At 38.6% G+C, this 22,758-nt stretch overlaps 1 pseudogene; it reads right to left on the bottom strand.

Annotated features, from left to right (window-relative positions):
* Positions 1-8,069: 8,069 nt before the first annotated feature.
* On the bottom strand, positions 8,070-8,719 carry LOC102427299 (annotated as a pseudogene).
* Between the last annotated feature and the right edge of the window lie 14,039 nt (positions 8,720-22,758).

Here is a 22,758-nt window from a genome sequence, read left to right as displayed (position 1 = left end):
GCTTGCCTGCCTGATTGTCCCTAACTGCTTCTGCCTGCCAGCCTGATCACCCCCTAACCACTCCCCTGCTGGCCTGATTAACACCTAAACTGCTCCCCTGCCAGCCCGATTGCTACCAACTGCCGTCCCCTGCCGGACTGATCTCACTCCCAACTGCCCGCCTCTGCTGGCCAATTTGGTTCTGATTGGTTGGTTTCTATGCCAATCAGTGTCAAAAACTCTGCCTCTTAGGCAGCCATTGGCTCCTCACAGTTCACCCAGATTTGGTTCTGATTGGTCAGTTCCTATGCCAGTCAGCATCAAAAGCTCCACCTCCTAGGCAGCCATTGGCTCCTCACAGTTGACCTAGATCTGGTTCTGATTGGTCAGTTCCTATGTCAGTCAGCGTCAAAAGTTCCGCCTCCTAGGCAGCCATTGGCTCTTCACACTTCACCCAGATTTGGTTCTGATTGGTTGGTTTCTATGCCAGTCGGTGTCTCTGGGCATATCAATGAGGCCTGATCAGAAAGGTGAGGCTGATCAGCAGCCCCAGTGGAGGCCTGGAGAGAAATGGAGGCCCAGCTGCTGGAGAGAAAGAGAGAGGCAAATGCTGATCAAAAGCTGCCACAGAGACTATGGATCAGTCCCTGCTTCTCTCTTCAGGCCTCTCTCTGGGCCTGATTTGCAGCCCCCTCAGCAGTCAGTGCTGGGTCACCATGCCTGCAGCCTCAGCAGTCAGTGCTGGGTCACCATGCCTGCAGCCTCAGCAGTCAGTGCTGGGTCGCCACAGCAACCCAGGGCTGACTGCAGGACTGACTTCTGGTTGGTCGAGTCTCCAGTAGTGACGGACCTAAGGTTTTTATATATTAGGATTGCTTCTTATATTTGAAAACACTGCAGGATCTTGGGAGGTAAAATGCTCTGGGAACAAAAGAAAACAATAGTAACCCTGATGCTGCTGATGACAATAATATAAACTTATGCTATATTTACCCATATTTCAGAATAGTAGACTCTCCTCTGGTTTTCCAGCTATTTTATTATGATTCAGAAGAAAGTAATCATGTGGAAAAGTGTCTACTTGTGAGAGTCTACAATTAAAATAACTATATGGTCTTAGCAGTAAGTGATCTCATTTGTGAGTATTAAATATGGTTTGTGGGTAAGTAACTCATTAAAGACTTGATATCTTGGAAGGAGTAGGTAGGATAACACCATAGAAGACTTCTTCTGATAACACACAGAAGAATTGACTTAATGAAGTTCCAAGCTCTAAACCCCATAACAGCTGGAGGCTATCGATCACAAGTGTTTCATTTGCTGCAGAGGCTCTTGGAATCACTGAATCTCAAAATGAACCCATCATCAGGGAACTAAATGGTCGATTACGCTCCAGAGGCTGGGAAATATATTTTGTCATTTCTTTTTCTTCTTTTTTTTTGTAATAAATTATATCTGTGATTTCTAATCAAATACACTACATATTTAAGAATATATTTAAACAAAATATTTAATTTTCCTAAGGTGATTATTTTAAAGACATTGATCAGAAAAGAAGCTCACTACTTTGGAGATCAGGTTTCAAAAATTAGATCTAGAATTAGTTATGCCAATGGCAGGTGTTTGCTACTTAAAAGAATAAAAAACCCACAAACATGAAAAAATATATATATAAATAAAATGGATGCTGGTGTTGTGTACAGATGGCAGATAAAAGCTCTTCCTCATCCAAATCCCAGGAATTATCAGGTGGGGGAAGCCAGGCACAGTGGGGGTGGTGATGGTGGGGGGGAGCAGTATCTTTAGGGGAATAAAATACCATAAGGATCCTTGAAATATAAAACAACATGTATTTGTTCAGGAGAAAATACAACAGTCCAGTGTACATGTGAGAAGCACTGCTGCAAAAGGGGCAAGTATTAAAGGTGTTGAAGACACACCAGAGCACATTAAAATCTGTGAGTTTAGTTGAGCAAACATGGATTTAAATTTGGCAGTGCCAGACTGAAATGGGTTCGGAGTGCTCCACCACAGGAACGAGGGGTTAGGATTTTATAGAGAAGATGAAAGAAAAACAAGGCCATTATTTGATTGGCTATCGTTTAAGCTGTTCTGTATATGAGAAAGCCTAGTGGCTGTTTGTGACTGGTTGGTCTTCAGTTTCATTTCCTCGAATTCCAGTATATTGACTCTGGGTTAGGATTGGGTTTGTCTGTGCAGGCTACCAAGGCATTAGAACCACCTCCGTTAAAGTCTGCCTTGTTTAATCATTTTAACAAGAAGCTTCTCCCAACTGAGAGGGGCAGACAGGAGAAGGGAAGCAGGGGGACCCTGGGACACCCTTCTCTCAGTGTCTTAGTCAGAAAACTAGTTGGCCCTACAAAGTGTTGTGCTTGCTTGTTCCACTGGCCTTGCTGTGCCCAGAAGCAGAAAGAAAGGTGTATTTCCTTAGTAAAAGTCAGGGATCACCAGGATGGGAAGGGCAGGGTGGGGTAGGAGAATGGCTGTCAGGAAAAGAGTGACAGGCAGCATGCTTGGTTGCTGGTAACACTCAGAGGAAATAACCAGGGCAAGAACTTCCAGATCACTCCCTGTATGCCCCACCATACAGAAAGGCATCTTGTCTTCAAAATTGCTGGGGGCAGGTTGTGTCAAGATAGTGCATCAATAAAGACAATTAGACTTGGTATCTTAGAAATTAAGCATGCTCAATGATGAGTTAAAGAAAGAACCTAAGATGTGATGAGTGTCCAAAAGGGCACAGTTATAGGGCACATTTGTGAGAGGAAAGATGGAACTAAAATTTTCTCACATAAGGTGACAAAAAGATCAATCTATGGTGACATATTTTGCTCATCACAACAGAACAAGTGAAAGTAGCCCATAACGTTGAATGGAAAACATGATCAAAACTCTGTAAATAGATGGAAACTGCTTTTACATGTAAAGAATTTCTTCTAGAAACATATTAATCATCAAATGTGTTATTCATGGGCAGTGTGTTCCCATAAATATCAGCAGCAATTACAGAAAAAATATACTATGGATATAGTAATCAGTGGACCCTGTAGAGAACCGCAAAATACAAAATCTAAAGCTCAGAAAGAGGACTTTTTCTTGTACCAAGAGAGTCTCATATTTTCAAAATTTTTTCAGGGAATTATTTTTTCTTTATAGAGTGGTATGTCTGAGATAAACATGTAAATATTTAATAGATGCAGTGTTTTGTGTTTTTCCCACTGTTTCTATTTTTTGTTTGCTAGGTCTATGAGGTTTAGTTTTTACCTTCTCAAATTTAGCTTTAATCATCTTCCTGTGCATGAAAATTCTAAGCTACTTTGATTCATAGATATATATTTGTAACATACTGCATATTCAGAGCTCTCTTACCTTTGTAGATCAGAGTTTGAGGACGGCTTTGGCTCTCAGGTAATTTCTTTCAGGCCATTTACTCATTAAAAATATTTTAAATTTAATCATGTGTATAGACATTTAGATGTCTTTGGTGTGAAAATTTTACAATATTGCTGAAATTAAAATTCAAAAGACATTCCTTAAATTCAATAAGCAACTTTGAAACATGATTCTTATAACCAAGATGAGAAACTAAGACCAATTATTTCATTAAATTATTTAAATTATAAAATCAAGATAGAAAATATAATTTGCCTTAATACAGATACATCTCTAGAACCTAATACAGTTGCCATACAGATTTGATTTGGTGGACTGAACATTTTTCACAAATGAGGTTTTTAATTCGAAGTATGAAAAACATAAATTTAAATACAAATGTTAATATTTCCACATACTTATAACATACATTGTGACATTAGATTTGAAGTTGCATTTGAGGTTATCCTAGATAATAAAAGGCTAAAATGCAAATAGACCAAATGGTAGAACAACCGAACAACCGGTTACTATGACGTACGCTGACCACCAGGGGCATGCATGGAATATGGTGGGTGTCAGCTGCAGCAGGATGGTGGAGCAGGTGAGCGGGGGAGCCAGACAAGGCAGGGCACTGGTCGCTATCATCGAGGTGAGCCTCTGGTGGTTACTGAGAATTCTTTGTTCCCACACATTGTGGTCCCACCCAGCGCTCACACCTGCTGCCAATGCCAGCCCCACTCGCACCCGATGCTGGTGCTGGTCCTGCTCGCACCCACAGCCAGTGCCAGAGCCACTGCTTCTGCCTGCTGCATGTGCCCAGCGCCGGTCCCGATCGCTCAGTGCCATCAGCGGGTGCGAGTGGTGGCTGCCAGCCCTGATTGTCCCTGAGGGCTTCTCCACCTCCCCCTACTCCTGAGGGACGATCAGGGCAGCAGCACCTGCTGACAGCTCCGGCCCTGCTTGCACTCACTGCTGGTGCCAGCCCCAGTCACTCCATGCCTTCAGAGGGTGTGAGCGGGGTTGGCGCTGTCAGGGCATGGGAGGGGCAGTGGCGGGAGCGGGGTTTCCAGCAGACAGGGAACCAGGGCAGGTGATGGGAAGGGCAGTGGCAGGAGCGGGGTTTCCAGCAGACAGGGAACCAGGGGAGGTGATGGGAGGGGCCAGGCAGGGGCATGGAGGATGAGCCAAGAACCGCCCCTGTGCCTACTGCAGCCTCGTGGCCCACAGTTCCTTTCAAGGTGCATGAATTTGTGCACTGGGCCCCTAGTTTTTAAAATAAAATTATTTAAAAGTAATAGGAAATATTCCCGAAATCAGAAGTTTTAACATACTACAGTTAATAAACATATTTTAAATGTACAATTTCTCTTGACAGCAAATTGGAGTACTTAAGATTTTTTGGAAGCTAATTGCACTCTCATTTAGTTTAATGAACATTTTCAATAGCAATATTATGATTCATGTGTCTCTGGGAAAGAGCAGCTTGATACTTATGAAGTGTTGAGTTGTTCTAAGCAAGACATGTGGCTACTAGGGGGAATTTTTTTAAACAAATAACAGTCTTACATTGTCAATTATTTCTTAAAGAAATCTATTCCTATATTGAAAGCATGTTGTGCTTGAAATAAGAAAGCTGTGCTTCAACAGCACTGTAACTATTCTAGAGAAAATTTTACCTGAATGCATCAGCCCCAATTCTTTCTTTATTTTTTTTTCACTAGCAAGAATCCTTCTGGAAATGATCAACTATTGTTATGACCATTTAATGTGCAGAGGGAAGAAGAACCTCTCTAAAACTCTCTACACAGTTTATTTTTTTAAATTATAGTTTTCAAATAATTATTTTTGAAGATATCTGATTTTATGTAAGTGAATTATCATTACTATTGAGATTCGCCAATAGTTGAATAATCATATGTTTTAACCCTCTCAAGTTTAGGCCCAGTTGAACGATAGAAGTATAAATTAAAAATTCATCAGTTTAATGATTAATGAAAGATTTTGGTGAACATGGTTTATACCTATTTACAAAATTGCATAATCTTTATTAGGGAAATATCTTCCCACTGTCCTGGCATACTCACCCCTCCTCCTCCTCCCGCTCTTCCCTCAGTCCAACTCTCCTCCCTGAGCTCTATCCCACTTTACACCTCGGTTGTCAGGGGCTGCCTGCTGCACTTAATCTCAGGCAGTGGTCTGCAGCATTGCCTGCTGGATTTCTTGAAGCTCTTCTTTGCACAGATTCTGGGACCTAATATTTCTTGAATGAATAAAGCCAAGCAAATTTGGCCAGATGCCACATCAGGGAAATCCAGATGGCAAGGAACTGAAGTATCCTGCAAAGAACTGAGACTCTCACTCCAATGCCCAGGAGAAACCGAATCCTGCCAACAACCACTACAACAAGATTACCATGTGGATTAAAGGGGAAGAGTCACAAAGAAAGATGAAATTATAGAGAGAGGCGCTATGGAAGCAGCAAATGCTCTTCCTTTCTATTTGCTACTTAAGGAACTCCCATAAAATAGACACCAAAATATCTAGATCTTTTCTCAGTTATATTTATCTCAAACATTTGGAAATCTGACAACATGGTAGAAATATATAAAGCAACCATACCAGTGAAAATTGAAGTTTAAATTAGTATAATTTATGAATTCAAAAAGTAGATAAATATATCTTAAAAAAGATATCAATCATAATAAGTTCAGATAAGAATATTACCAGGATCTTTGAAGCTTCTACAGTGTCACTTTATGGTCTAATATTCTTTCTTCTGGCACAACTGGTAGAGAGGGAGGAGTTAAAATGACTGATCTGTAATCCATTTATTTTCTGATTACCAGAAAACCATCCTATATAATAAAGAGCTAATATGTAATGGTCATCACTCCCTCGTGCCCTCGCACCCTCACACCAGGGCTGGGGATCTGAGGCTGGGCCAGGATCCTGAGGCTGCACCACTTACCTCACCACTGGGGCCGGGGGACCTGAGGCCACTCCCCCTGCCCTGGCACTGGTGCTGGGGGACCTGAGGCTGGGCAGGGGGACCTGAGGCTGTGCCCACCACCCTGCGGGGCTTGACGGGGGTGGGGTTGGCTGGGTCTTGGCCTTGCACAATTTCGAGGCACACGCGGGTGGGCGGGGACTTGACTCTGGGTCCCACAGCATGCCCCAGACTCTGACAGGAGAGACATTTTCGTATACACTTTACTAATTTTCTTTCATCTCTGACACTTCTATTATAGAGAAAGGGCAAATAGCAACATTAAAATATTTCCTCTAATTAATTCCCTTTTAATGTGCATGAATTTTGTGCACCAGGCCACTAGTACCTAATAAAAAGAAGAGAACAAAACTGCCCATGATTTTTTGTTTGTTTGTTTTTTGTTAATCTTCACCTGAGACCCCTTTTTTTCCCATTGATTTTTAAAGAGAGTGGAAGAAAGGAGAGACAGAGAGAGAAAGAGAGAGAGAGAGAGAGAGAGAGAGAGAGAGAGAATGTGAGAGAGACACATCTACTGGTAGCCTCCTATATCTGGGGAATGGACCTGCAACCCAGATACGTGCCCTTGACCTGGAATGAAACTTGCAATCCTTTGGTGCACAGATCAGCACAATCCACCACTGAGCCATATAAACCAGGTATTTTTTTTTTCAAAAAAAATCCACGACCTATCTAGATACTTTAATAATAAAATATTAAAAGATACATTTTATTGAAAAGCTCTAAAGAGAAAACAGATAAATCCCCTTATAGATAATATACAGTAGTGAATAAGGTACCAAATCATACAAATATATAAAGCTTGGTATAATTATGTACTAAATCATAAAAGGAATATTTTATACTGATTTTATTAATTTGCTTTATTTTTTTTTAAATGTAACACTTTTTATTTAACTTCAAAAACATTTCAGCATTCTAAACACAGAAAAAATAACAAAACGTTGCAAATTGTGTTTAGTACAGAAGGTTCTTGAACTTTCTTGACTCTTCATTTGTTGACAATGAAGAGTTGAAGTTTCTTTTAAAACAGATTAAAACTACCACACAACTAAAAAAAGATCCACATACTTCTCATTCCAGCTGAGCCCCCCTTTTCCCATAGCTAAGAATGTCAGGATGCTATGTCACTACTTACAAAAACAAGACGACCTGAAGCTAAATGGCTGCTCACTGCAGGGTCCACAGGTCCAGCCTCACAGTGCACACCGCGAGCTACAGCCCCTCCAAAAGGCATCGTCCTCACAGCCTCAACGCCAAGCAAAGGGCATCAAGAGCTTGTCTTGGTTGTTTGTTCTTTTTACAAACTATAGATATGTGCAGTAGAGAACTCAGGATTTCTAGCCAATAACCAAATAGTTAACACCACCTTACAGATTAAAAAAAGAGAGAGAAAAAATGCCAGAAACATCTTTAAATGCTTTGTCACACCAACAGCAAATTGCATGGAGGAGAACACAAGAGTCTTTTCATTTGAAAAATGTTTGGAAATATGTACAACTTTGATACAGTTTCTGGGTGCTCTGGACACCCATGGCCTCTTCATGTAAACCACTGACAATTTCTAGAGCACTTTGAAAGACTACATATGATCATGATCCGATTGTGTAATTAATCCTAATGAGGGCAACAGACACCTCTCAAATTAGAGCTGTGTCAATTACGGCGCTCCCCTACACTAAAGTATTCACAAGGAGACAAATAAGCACTTTTTTTTTAATTCCTCCTCCTCCTCCTCCTCCTCCTCTTCCTCCTCCTCTTCTTTGTCTTCTCTTCCACCTTTTTCTGGGCAACTTTAGCAAGACCCTTTGCGCCATCAAACTTGACTTTAGACTTATAGTCGGCGAGATCCTTCTCATACTTCTCCTTCAGTTTTGCAGCCTTATTGTTGTAAGGCTGCTTTTCACTGTCACTTAAGTTATTCCACATCTCGCCCAGCTTCTTTGCCACATTTCCAATAGAAATTCCAGGGTTTGTGGATTTGATCTTGGGGCGGAATTCCGAGCAGAAAAGGAAAAATCCAGACGGTGACCTTGTGGGGCATTTGGGTCCTTCTTCTTGCCTCCCTCAGCTGGTCCATAATCCTTCATTTCCCAATCAGAGCGTACTTTGTCTGCCCTTGCCATCTCATCAAATTAAATTTCTCTTTTGCCGACATCGTCTTCCACCTCTCAGAACACTTCTTAGAAAATTCTGCGAAATTGACTGGAACTTCTGGGTTTTTCTTCTTATGTTCCTCTCTGCATGTCTGCAAAAAGAAGGCATAAGCAGACATCTTGCCCTTTGGCTTCTTGGGATCACCTTCAGCCATCCTGACTATATTGTTCGCTAGTCTGGGCAGCGCCTAATTTCCCTTACTGTTGCTAAGTAGAAATTGCCTCTCTTTTCTTTGTATCCTGTTGGCAAGGCTTAACAAGTTTTTATGCTCTTGCATATATATTTCTTCTTTACTGGCACCAAAACATTTTTGATCATTAAAGTGATGCATATAAAGGTGAATTTAATAACAGCCTGAAGATTGTGTAAAATTTGTAGAATACAAAGAGACTGAGGGCAGAAAGAAGTATATTTGATTAAAACATAAAGTTGTACTGGGTTGATTTAGAGCTAAGGACATAATCTTCTTTTTAAAATGATAACTAAACTTCTGGGCAAATAGGCTAACAGTTCCTATCAAGAGAAGGATACATGTGTATGAAATGTTTTTAAAAGCATGTCCCAGATTAAGAACTTGATATAGTTAATAAGTCCAGAATCTATGAGTTAATGAAGCATGACTCCTTAGAAAATGACACATAAACAGTGATATACAACAGAGATGCCTTACATGCTAAATGCTCTCTGTTATTGGTGTAAAACTACACAATTTTACATGAGGCCTCCTATGTTATTCTAGACCATGCCATCCGCATTTGATGTACCGAAAATCCCAGGCAGCCAGCCACACAATATGCTAGGTTTATCCAGGATTTTCCTGAGACTGGGACTATTGATTGCCTGTATCCTTGTACTTACTAGTAAACCTTAATCTATTGATACTAATAAAAGGGTAATATGCTAATTAGACTGGACATCTTCCAGACGTACTTCTGGACAAAGCCACGGTGGCGTGGGGCCGAGGCAGAGACAGTTAGGGGTGATCAGGCTGGCAGGGGAGCAGTGAGGGGGCAATCAGGTTGGAAGGGGAGAGCAGTTAGGGGCAATCAGGCTGGCAGGGGAGCAATTAGGGGCATCAGACATGCAGGCAGAGGTGGTTAGGGGTGATCAGGCAGGTAGGCAGAATGGTTAGGGGCAATCAGGCAGGCAGGCAGGTGAGTGGTTAGGAGCCAGCAGTCCCGGATTTTGAGAGGGATGTCCGACTGCCAGTTTAGGACCGATCCCTACAGGATGGCGCCTAAACTGGCAGTCAGACATCCTCTGAGGGATCCCGGATTGGACAGGGTGCAGTCTGGGCTGAGGTACCTGCCCCTCTGTGCACAGATTTTATGCACCAGACTTCTAGTCTATACTAATAAAAGGGTAATATGCTAATTAGAGTGGATGTCTTCCAGACGTCCTTCCAGACAAAGCTGCAGTGGCTGCAAGGGCCGAGGGCAGGCAGCCATGGCGGCAGCTGCAAGGCCTGGGGCTCAGGCAGCCATGGGCTCAGGCAGCCGTGGGCTCAGGCAGTTATGAGGCCCAGTGGCCTTGCAGCCATGGCAGCCGGCCGGCATTGGCAGCAGCTGCAAGAGGGTGATGGGGACGGCGCCTTCCACTGATCAGCAGGTTGCCTCCCACAGAGGGAGGCCAGACTGCGGCTTAGGCCCTCTCCCCATTGGGGGATGTCAGAGTGCCAGTTTTGGCCCGATCCCCCAAGGAGTCTTGAATTGCGAGAGGGAGCAGGCTATGCTGAGAGACCCCACAGGTGCATGAACTCGTGCACCGGGGCTCTAGTTTTTTTTATAAGATCTCATTAGCATGTTTGATTTTTACAATCCAATCCTTTGTATTAGTTCAATTATAGATTAGTTTAGCATGTATTGAAACAACATTGAACAGTACTTATGCATTTGTACATGACTTCTTTGCCTTAATGTTATCCTTATGACATTCATCCTTAAACATCTTTTCCTGTATGATTCACTTCTGCTTTCTCCACATATGTAGAGAAAGAAAAACTTTCAGTTTCATCCTTCAGAACTGTCTGTTTTTTAAATATTTCCTTAAAATATTAGAGATTTTTTATAAATATTCAGAACAAACATGCTGGGAATTTTATTGTAATTTAGAGTGAATCTATACATCAATTGGTGACATCTTAACAATACCAAATTTTACAAGTGATGAGTGCAGTACATCTTTCCATGAATTTAAGTATTTTTTTAATGTCTTACACATATGTTGATGCTAAATGGTTATGTTATATTTTGGCTTCTAGATTTTGTTGCATATATAAAATTAGATTTTTTGTTGCTATATTGATCTTGAATCCTGCAAGCTTGCTAAATTCACTTAACAATTTGATATAAACTGGTATTAATTGAATGTATAATTCAATTCTTTGAAGTTTCTTTTTTAATGTTATCTAGGTCTTTTCTGTTGTTTTATGTTAGAAATAAATACTTATTACCAAGTTACCTTACTTTACAAAAGTTAATGCTAAAATAAGATTTATTCACATTTAAAAAGGAAGATAAATAAAATTTATATGAAAAAAAATTTGTCCTGAGATTTAAAAAATAGGGAAAATACTTATTTCTAACCAATTAGATTATTATTTATTTTTATTTATGTTTGTTTTAAAAATTCATTTTATTAAACATTTGTTGAACTCCTTCTAGGAGCTGAACCTCAGACTATAAAGATTTTTCATAGGACAGAGGGATATGGATAAAAATAGAATACATTATTCAGGCCACTTGAAAGACCAGGGCAGCGGAGAGGAGGGCTGTTGCCAGGCTTCAGTCTCTGAAAGGGAACATGGTGCTCACAGCCACTTAAATGTTATCTGATGTTGATTTGTTGATGATAGCCATTCTGACAGGTGTGAGATGGTACCACATTGTCGTTTTGATTTGCATCTCTCGGATGATTAGTGACTTTGAGCATGTTTTCATATGTCTCTTAGCCTTCCTTCTGTCTTCTTTTGAAAAGTATCTATTTAGGTCCATTGCCCATTTTTTGATTGGATTGTTTATCTTCCTTTTGTTAAGTTGTATGAGTTCCCTATAAATGTTGGAGATTAAACCCTTATGGTGATATCATTTGCAAGTATGTTCTCCCATGCAGTGGGCTTTCTTGTTGTTTTGTTGATGGTTTCTTTTGCTGTGCAAAAGCTTTTTATTTTGATGTAGTCCCATTTGTTTATTTTCTCTTTAGTTTCCATTGCCCTAGGAGCTGTATCAGTGAAGAAATTGCTCAGGCATATGTCTGAGATTTTACTGCCTGTGGATTCCTCTAGTATTTTTATGGTTTCCCATCTTATGTTTAAGTCCTTTATCCATTTTGAGTTTATTTTTGTGTATGGTGTAAGTTGGTGGTCTAGTTTCATTTTTTTTGCATGTATCTGTCCAGTTTTCCCAACACCATTTATTGAAGAAACTGTCTTGACTCCATTGTATGTTCTTGACTCCTTTGTCGAATATTAATTGAGCATAGTGGTTTGGGAGGATTTCTGGGTTCTCTATTCTATTCCATTGATCTATATGTCTGTTCTTGTGCCAGTACCAGGCAGTTTTGAGAACATTGGCTTTGTAATACAGCTTGATGCAGAGAAAAAGGAACCCTCATGCACTGCTGGTGGGAATGCAGACTGGTACAGCCACTGTGGAGAACAGTATGGAATTTCCTCAAAAAACTATAAATGGAACTCCCATTTGACCCAGTGATCCCACTTCTAGGAATATATCCCAAGAAACTAGAAACACCAATCAGAAAGGATATATGCACCCCTATGTTCATAGCAGCATAATTTACCATAACTAAGATTTGGAAACAGCCTAAGTGCCCATCAGCAGATGAATGGATTAGAAAACTATGGTACATCTACACAATGGAATACTATGCTGTGGTAAAAAAGAAGGAATTCTTACCATTTGCAACAGCATGGATGGAACTGGAGAGCATTATGCTAAGTGAAATAAGCCAGTCAGAGAAAGATAAATATCACATGATCTCACTCATTTATGGAATATAATGAACAATATAAACTGATGAACAAAAACAGATCCAGAGACAGAGAAGCATTGATCAGACTGTCAAACCTCAGAGGGAAGGTAGGGGAGGGTGGGGGTAAGGGGGGAAGATCAACCAAAGGACTTGTATGCATGCATATAAACCTAACCAATGGACACAGACACTATGGGGGTGAGTGCATGAGTGGAGGAGTTGGGGGGGCAATGAGGGGATAAGGACACATATGTAATACCTTAATCAATAAAGAAATTTAAAAATAAATAAATAAAGCTGGCCAGGGGTGGACCCCTAGCACAGCATTTTTTCAAAAGAAAAAAATCAATGATGAGAGAGAATCATTGATCAACTGCCTCCTGGACTCCCCTCACGATGCTTTACTTATGTGCTTGTGGTCATGCTGGTGTGAACATGCCTACAGCGCTGCCAGTAGTGTAAAAGTACAGCACATACAATTATGTACTTGATAATGATAATAAATGGCTATGGTACTGGTTTATATATTTATTATTAAAAAAATGTTATCTGATGGCCGCTGGTCCTTGTGCAGGAGGAAGCAGGATCTGGGCTGGCTGACAGTGCCTTGTACCCTGTTCCCTGGGCCCCCCTGGAAAGACAGGAGGAAGAACAGGAAAGCACAGGCTCTTCCTTCCCAGCCTGCTTCTCTGCACGGAGTTCTGAGTCACCCTTGGGAAACTGCCAGCAAACTCCACCAGAGCATCTCGAAACTTCCCTGGGTTGTCCTGACCATCATGAGAGCAGTGTGCCCCAGGGGCTGGCCTGACTTCCTTTTAAAGGAGGTGTATTGTGGTGTCTCCTGGGGTAGAGAAGATGGGACAGTATCGTCATGTTTGCCTTTGATAATTTCTAGCAGAGGTTTCTGGGCAATTACTGCTCTGGACTCATTGCAGGAACCTCCTTCACCTGGAAACTGTGGAGGTGCAGGAAGAGAGAGGAGATCTAGGCTTGCAGGAATGAGACATCCTTTTACTTCTGAGCTGAGCTGATCAATTTAGAGGAACATACGTGCTCTAATCAACTATCTTGTATGAAGAGCAAGATGTTTATTAAACTCGAATGTGTTTTCACCATACTGTTCTTCCTCTAGCAGACATCTTGGACTGTGAACTCAGCCAGAAGGCCAATTAGATTATTTTGATGATTAAACTATTTAAGATATATAAAGCTCCAAGAACATAAAAACTATAATTTCTACTAATGCATTTTATTCCAAATTTAAACAAATGGAACTATATAAAACTAAAAAGTTTCTGCACTGAAAAGGAAACCAGCACCAAAATGTAGAGGAAACTCACAATATGGGAGAACATATTTGCCAACGATACATCTGATAAGGGGTTAAATTTCCAAAATATGCAAAGTACTCATACAACTCAACAAAAGGAAGACAAACAATCCAATTAAAGGATGGGCAGAAGACCTGAATAGACACTTCTCCAAAGAGGACATGATATGCAAATGGCCAAGAGACATATGAAGAAATGCTCTATGTCAGGAATCATCCAGAGATGCAAATTAAAATGACAATGAGGTGCCACCTCACACCTGCCAAATGGCTATCATCAATAAGTCAACAAACAAGAAGTGCTGGCAAGGCTGTGGAGAAAAAGGAATCCTTGTGCACTCTTGGTGGGAATGCAGACTGGTTCAACCACTATGAAAAACAGTGTGGAGTTTCCTCAAAAAGTTAAAAATGGAACTGCCATGTGACCCAGTGACCCCTCTTCCAGGACTATATTCTAAGAAACCTGAAATACCAATCAGAAAGAATATATGTACTGCTATGTTCATAGCAGCATTATTTACAATAGCTAAGATCTGTAAATAGCCCAACTGCCCATTGGTAGATAAGTGGACAAAAAAGCTGTGGTACATGTACACAGTGGAATAATACACAGCTTTACAAAAAGCATCTTCCCTGGCTGGTGTGACTCGGTGGTTAAGCATTGACCTATGAAGCAGAAGGTCATGGTTTGATTTCCAGTCAGGGCATATGCTCAGGTTGTGTGCGCGATGTGTAGTAGGCAGCCATTCAGTGATTCTCTCTCATAATTGATGTTTCTATCTCTCTCACTCTCCCTTCCTCTCTGAAATCAATACAAATATATTTTTAAAAAGTTGTTTCAACTCTAGTGCATTTTTCAATGGAATATGAATATTAAATTATGGACTTGCTTCAAAATTTTATGTAAGTATGTCATGCATCTTAAAATGCATGCTTAAGGCATGGTCTGTTAATGCTACTCATTTTTTAAGGTTATAGGTAGGTTAACAATCTGTGGGGAAAAATCAATGAAAATATTTCAGGGAGACAATCTGTAAAATAGGCTTTACGTGTTATTTAAAATGAAGTTCTCCTCTTAAAAAAAGTTTTACTTTGTTAAGCAGGAGTCTATTGAATTGTCATCTTCAGACATTTCTCTGCAAATTATAAAATGACTCACAAACAAAACAAAAATATGAAAAGGAAAATGGCCTATACCTGACTCCCTGCCTTACAAAATATACCTCCTTTTTTTTTTGGTTGTATCTCTGGTGACTAGACTAGAACACTTTTCTTATCCCTTTGCCTATATACAGAGTTGAAGGTTGAGAAGCAATTTTTATAGTTCTGCTGATAGGGATAATCTTTTCCATGATGTGCTGATCTCAAAAGCCTGGTATCCCTAGGGTTGAATTTGGAAAGATGTAAATCGGTTCCCTAACACTACGTTTTGCAATGTGTAAATTAATAACTTGACATTTCACAGCTGTTTTAAAGGCTGTGCTTTAAAGAATGAAATATCAATCACAAATATACATACACCCGGAAATGTCAAATCCCACCCAAATGAATACCACCGCAAATTAGCAGCAGGTCACATTGTTCTGCTGTCTCTCACCTGTGATTCATGCCCTTCCTTTCCAGGTTAAGAGTTTCCCTGGAGAGGCTTAAACCTATTTTATACCTCATGAAAAAGATGGGTGGTGAGCTGCTTTAATAACAGAACATAGTACCCAAATGCTAAACCTATGTGGAAGAGGCAATGCGGTATAGTAAAAGGAGGTTAGGATAGGAGTCTAAATACCTGCACTGAATTCCCAAGACTGTGCTTTAGAGTTAGTTGAACTTAGACAGCTCATGGCCTTGGTTTTCACATCTTTACAATTGGTCTTGCCAATTGCACAGGATTACCTAAAAGTGACTTGCCGATTATTTCATAGGGGCTTAAATTTAATAAGTATTCCATTTTAAATTTTAAAAATAAGCTTTGAGAAATACCAAGGAATAATAATGCTCTAAAAATAATGTTTTCTCTCTAGTTATGTATGCTTATGTCATGATTGGTACCCTGTTTGTCAGGTCACAAGGGGAATGACAATTTGTCTCATATAAGGAATAATTTAGTAAAACTCCTTTTAGTGATTAAGCCCATGTGAGTAAATATTGGCAATAGCTGCTTTACTATATTCATGTCTAAAAGACCTCTATCATATTTCCATTAATTTTCAAAATACAGTTCACATTCTATGTCTCTAATAAGCCATTTCTGATTTTCAAGTAGTAATTGATCCTTGGAATTCTTTAGAATATTTCTGAACTTTTATATTGTATTACAATTGGTTGAATTAAATTTGTGCCTTCCTAATTGCACTCTAAAATACTTTAAGTTGTGAAAAGGGTTTTATTCTCTACTATATACCCTTGGCATTGACCTGTGATCTGTACACATAGAGATTCAATAGAAATTGCACTTACTTGTTTTAAGACCACAAATTTTGCTCAAAAAGCTATGCATGGAGGCACACCTTCCTTAAGTAAAATTTTACACAAACCATATGATACTGTGTAATGAATTTCCCAAACATATGAGAGGTACAATAAATGTAATGAATGCATTAGTGTTTGTATTAATCAATTGCTTTAATTTGAATAAATTATTCATGTAGGGTTTACCATTATTGTTTCATAAATTATTTTGATTTCATTCTGTGTTTAATTATCTGAAACAACTTATAAAAATAAAAATGAGATTCTCTTCCTTATGTGATATTCAGGAGAGCCATGCTCTAAGAAAGTCAGAACAAACATTTTGTAAACTGGGATAGCAAATTATAGATTCTACAAAGAAACTATTAAGCATTAAGTTCAATGAGAGCACACTTAGCTACACAATTTGTGAAAGTATCTTAATAATGCCTTTTCATATTTCACACAATTTTGTGAAAATAATATTATAAAATGAGTCTATAGTCTGTAGACTCCATCTTTATAAGTAAAGTCAGAGAGTATGGCTTCATTTGTCAGTGTCTCCTGCAGCAGAAAAAAATGTTATGTTTCTTGTCCTGGAATTAAATTAGCTTTACATAATTATCTCTAACTAACACAAAATAAAATCTTGTTTCAGATTATTCACACCAATATAAAACCAATTTTCAGGATATACTGATTAGATGGAATATTTTCTGATATACAGTAAGACTTTGCTGGGATTCTTATAAAGATTCAAATACAGAGAAAGGCTAAAAAACCATAATTAAATGCAAAACCAAGTTGAGTTCTGAATGTCTAAGAAATTATAATTTTAAAAAAGAAAGATTATTTCTTTATTTCCTGTGAAGATATTATTACTAGATATTCTTTCTCAATTTTAGAAGCACAGGCATGCACACCTTAACTCATATATGCTTACTTTTATTTTCTCACTAAAAATAGGGCTAAGAATCAACTTAAAAAATACTTTGAATGGATAAGCCTCATTTTTTAGTTCATAAAATAATTTTGATATGATTACATTGATATTTACAAATTATTCAAATTTTATTTTTTATTTCAGTAATATGAAAGTACTATATAATTTTAATCATTAAAAATTAATTTTTTTACTTTTATATGATAGTTTAGTCAAAATAATAAATATGTATTTTTATATCAGTTTTATGTTAGCTCTTGTTTCTAACATATATAGCTAACTTGTTCAGTACTGTTATCCATGTGTTTAACGCAAAATCACCCCTATATTTGAAAGATAGAGACCTAAAGTGTTGGTGTTTCAAGCCAGTCTGTTATGGCTGGACCAGTCCTTGTGGATCTTATTATGACTCTAAGATATTCTTCAGCAATAACCAACAGGAGACTTTGAAAAAGATACAAGTTTTTTACTTATAAGACCATATGGTTACACAGCACACTGAGGGCTACACAGTGAGATCTTGGGTAGAAAAAGAGCAATAGGCCTGGGTTCTGCTTTTATTGGGGTTGAGGACGCATGCCTAAGTTTCAAGGCTTATTCTGTTGGTGAATTTAAAACATAAAATTGGAACTAAAGTGTACTGGTGGGGGTGGGGGGGCGGGACACATAGCCCAAATAGTTATTGAAATCAACCAAGATCTCTAAAACAAAAGAGCGTCAGTGGGAGAAGGTGGCCTGGCTCTTGATCTAGTCCTGTAATTGGCAGTGTGGTGTTTGAAACAGCCCTCTTCGAAGTGGATGCCTCTTTGAAATGGATGATTCACCAGTCAAAGTTTAGGTCAAGCGTGCATCAAGGCTTAGACCAGGGGTGGGAAACCCCTGGCACGTGTGCCAAACATGGCACGCCAGTAACTTTTGCTGGCACGCGAAACCCTCTCTTATAATCTTCCATTTACAATTTTTTTCTTAATATCGACTTTTTTATTTTTCAGATAAATTCAGTGTAGGTGCATCTTAGATAAATAAATAATCTTACATAACAAGTTATTTTAAAGACCATAGACATGGATTGACGAGAGAGGGGAAGAGCAATTTCTATGCCTCTGCCTTAACTCTCCCTGCCTTCCTAGATCCGACCAGTGTTTTGGTTTCATCCACATACGCTTGTGAATCTTTGTTCTCAGTGATGAATTTTGTTAAGTCTTGTAATAGGAGTAGCCTGACAAATGAAAGTAGTAGCTGGTGCATATCTCTGAAGGTCATGAAATATAAACCTGATGCAAAATCTCTGTCATCAGTGATGCAGCAGCAAAAGTCCCACTGATAATATCAAACGGAGTCATAAAGTTTTCTGTCGGACTATCAGTGTACATGTATACATTTAAAAATAAATGTATTTTTCATCATCATATACTGTGTTTTTGTAGCTCGAATGAATTTTATTATTTCTTCAAGGTTCTTCACATGCGTACACCTTAAGAGATATCAAGTAGGCGTAACATGTTCTCAAAAAATTAGGGTTGGCACGCAGAAGAATTTTGAGTCAGAAATTTTGCTGGTTTTGGCACGCACTCACAAAAAGGTTGCCACCCCTGGCTTAGACTACAGTTGGTACAATTGGTAAAAATAGGAATTACTCTGTATCATTCGTTGTTGGGAATTTCTAATTTTGTTGGGGTAGATGATGCTTACGATGATGCTTACATTAATCTAATAGAAGTTTAAAGACATACAAAAATACATTTGCTTCATTTCCCCCCTCCATATAAAGTCATTCTCAGGTGATTTTATGAAGACTCCATGTATGTTATTAAATTTCAAAATAATTCTCTAGATGTGAAATTTACACCCCTCAGAAACCCTTTATATTGATGGAGCAGATATTATTTTCCAAGAATAATAGTTGAAACACATGAATAAGAAAATACTTGATTTCTATATAAAATATAATTGAATATTAACAAAATATTCTACTAATAAGATCCACTGAGAGATGGAAGAAAGAATTATGAAGCAGATGTCTCCCTCCATCTTCATTCTACTAGTTCCTCCTCTTGGCCATGTTGCTCAGTTTCTTCTATAAAAGACAAAGGAAGAGGTACCTTCTCATGGACAGTGAGTGGTGGGTGGTGAGTGGATCAATAATAACTACTCATTGTTAGTGTTAGTAGCAGGAATAGTAGTAGTAGTAGCAGGAATAGTAGTAGTAGTCGCAGCAACAGTAGTGTTTGTCTATATGTGTGATAAAAAGTATTGGGAAGAATAGCCTACAGGAATCTGTTTACCCATATTGACAAAAGCTTCTCTTGGAGATGAGAATAGTCATAAAAAATATTATATATATATATATATTTTACAGAGAGGAAGGGAGAGGGATAGAGAGTTAGAAACATCGATCAGCTGCCTCCTGCACACCTCCCGCAACCAAGATATATGCCCTTGACCGGAATTAAACCTGGGACCTTTCAGTCCACAGGTCAACACTCTATCTACTGAGCCAAACCAGTTAGCGCCATAAAAATATTTTTAAACAGAATTTTTCTAGGTCCAATATACCTAATCAATAAATATTCCAAATAATCCCAAATACTTCCTAAATTATGCAAATTAATCATAAGCAATATTTTGTTTGTATTTTTTAAAAATATTTAATTTACTACTTCATGAGACCTCTAGTTTTCATAATTTCCTATTTCTGCACATATCAACCCTTGTTATCCAAGTCTAACACCTGGAAAAGTTTATTTCCAAGTAAATGCTGCTGATCTGACCCAAGGAAGGTCCAACCTTCCATCATTTCCAAAAGGGATAGAGGCCCATGGTCTCAGTGTACAATGGAGATGGTTACAACACTTTGAATACGGTAAATTCAATAGATAAAACCTACAAAAGATCTTGGGGGTTCTCAATGATTTTTAAGAGTACAGAAAGGTCCTAGAGAGGTGATTTAGAGTACAAGTTAGGAAAAAAGTTAGACTGGAAGAGTAAGCCCTGGCAAAGACCATGACCACTATGGGGTTAATGTGGGAATGGACTGGTTGATGAGCTTTTCACCTTTGAAACAACTGAAGTTTCATGTCAGCAGCAGTTGAGCCATTATCCAAGAGGTGCCCTTATGTTTCCCATTACCAGTCACTTCTATCTTGTAGGACAAAGCCCATGTGGGCCTCATGGCCAATGATGAGAAATTAGGAGGAAGATTTAGCTGATGCCACTGAATCCCTTTTTTGTAAAGGCCTGGCTATAAAAAAAATGTATTTTAACTGCTTATGTGAAATGGTGACCGTCCTCATTCTTCAGTCCTGCTGGCTTGCTTTATTTGTCTGTTTGGTTCACATGTTAGAAAAAAATATATGAGACCAGATGAATGTTCAGTTTTCAATTACTTTAATTCACTACTTCCTATATAAAAGTTTCATTTCCGGGACTTTCTGAATTGAATTAGAATGGAATACTAGGTTCTGCATTTGTAATTCTTCCTGGTTCTGTTTAACCTTTGTGTGTCCTGTGTGCCTCCCACCGAATCTAGAACTGGCTCAGTGAATATATACTGAAAGCATAAAACCAACTTTTTGAAAATTCTGACTGTGTAAATTTTTTGAATGTGCAAGAAACAACCCAAATTATACCCGTCAAAATGTACTTTAACTTTATTCATTCTCTCAATTAAAAAAAATGCAATATATCTGATATTGTTCTTAAACAATGAATTCTGTGTTTTCTTAGTCACAAAAGAGTTAAATATTTTGGAACTACTATTATGGCTTTAGGATATTGAGCTGTATATCTCTGTCTATTCACCTGTCTTTGTAATAGCATTCAGTATTTTTTCCACCCACCAGCATAACCCTAGTTTTATGCAAACTTAGTTTTATCTTTTAAGGCCATAGGGACTTACATCAATCATTCTTGCTCCCTAATTTTCCAAGCAGTAAAGCCTGGCAATTGCTCCTCCTCTAGTTTGTTATCACAATACACTCTTGAAATTTTTAATGAGTTTGATTCTAAACCTGAACTTGCTTCATGAAGCAAAACATTTTATGTTGCAGCTGAGTAGCAACTCCCCTATTAAATAAAACTAGTGATATTCTGTAATAAATAACAGTTTCAGCAAATTTTCATATAAATGGAGGTAATAGATAGTAGATGGACAGGCCATTCATCCAAAACCTTATCCACAGAAAAGTATCCAATTTTTTTATACCACACATCTTCTCTACAAACAGCTCTAATAGTCTTATTGGTAGAAACAAAGCATTTAGATTGTTTCTGTTAAATGCCTGACATTTCTAAAAGGGTAATCTCTAGATTTAAAAAAGTACTGCATTCCCCAAAAGTTCTTGAAGCTCATCCAAATATTCTTCCCTGGAAGCAATAGCACTAAGCAAAAGATATCCCAAAAGATATTTGCTTTTATAACTCAGCAATCAATTAAATGTAAATTTCTAAGAATTCATTTTACTAGGTTTTCTAAAACGCAGGGAAATAAGAGCTTATTACATTGTTGAAAAATTACACACATCATGATTAAAACCCCAATTCCTCTCTCAAATAGATTATTAATTCTGACTGTTGGACATCACCATGCATGTACAAAGGCCTTCTTTGTATTTTTTTTTTATTTCCACCAGCAGAGGGCTCAGACCAGCAACTGACATATGAATTCCTCCATTGCCACTTCCTATCATCTTTACAAAAGTTAGCGACTGACACTCAACCTTACTCTCTAGCATTTAGAAAAATCAATGCATGCTCTGTTTATATATCCCTCTTGGAATCACCAATTTACTTTTGATAATTTCCATCCTCACTCCCAACCCCCAAATGCTTCACCCTTGAAATGAGTTTTTAGGGGTAAAATCGGCAGGTTTAGGAAGTTTTAGGAATTTGGGGGTCCATAGGGGAGAACCACAGGCTGCAAAGCTGGGAGCTGTCCAAAGGTATACATTCACAGAATAATAGAGCTGCAGAAGGTATACATTCACAGAATAATAGAGCTGCAGAAGGTATACATTCACAGAATAAGGGAGCTGCCAGCGAGCACACATTCATAGAATAAGGAAGGCTTCGTTCTTCGAATCCACCTGGACAAGAACCTGGGAGGCCACCTTTGCATCCTACCCAGGGGAACACCATGCGTTCAATTTTCACATTTCACCCTCAACACCACCACCACAAACAAACATAAGAAAACAGAAAGATGGTCTTGGGGAACTTTTAAAAAATGTCCAACCTTTTTCTGAGGCATTTCTCTTCCAATATAGTCTTTTAAACATACTGAGAGTTGATCATTTTAGAAAATAGAGACCTAAAATCATTTATTATAAGAAAAAATTTACAATAGAGAACAAAAAACTGCAAGATAATCTCAGAAGCTGAATTTGCAGAAAATAAATGAGGCTGGGTTTGCAAGTAGTGTGTAGAATTGATTTGTATTGGCCTAGAATCGGCAAAAATGGAAATAAAGTTATGAAATGTTGAGTTAAAACAAGGCTGAATTTCAGATAGCAT

The sequence above is a fragment of the Myotis lucifugus genome, unplaced genomic scaffold, assembly GCF_000147115.1.
Source record: "Myotis lucifugus unplaced genomic scaffold, Myoluc2.0 scaffold_24, whole genome shotgun sequence".
NCBI classification, from domain to species: Eukaryota; Metazoa; Chordata; class Mammalia; order Chiroptera; family Vespertilionidae; genus Myotis; species Myotis lucifugus.
Note: the sequence above shows the minus strand (reverse complement) of the source record. Positions and strands in the feature narration are given on the sequence as shown.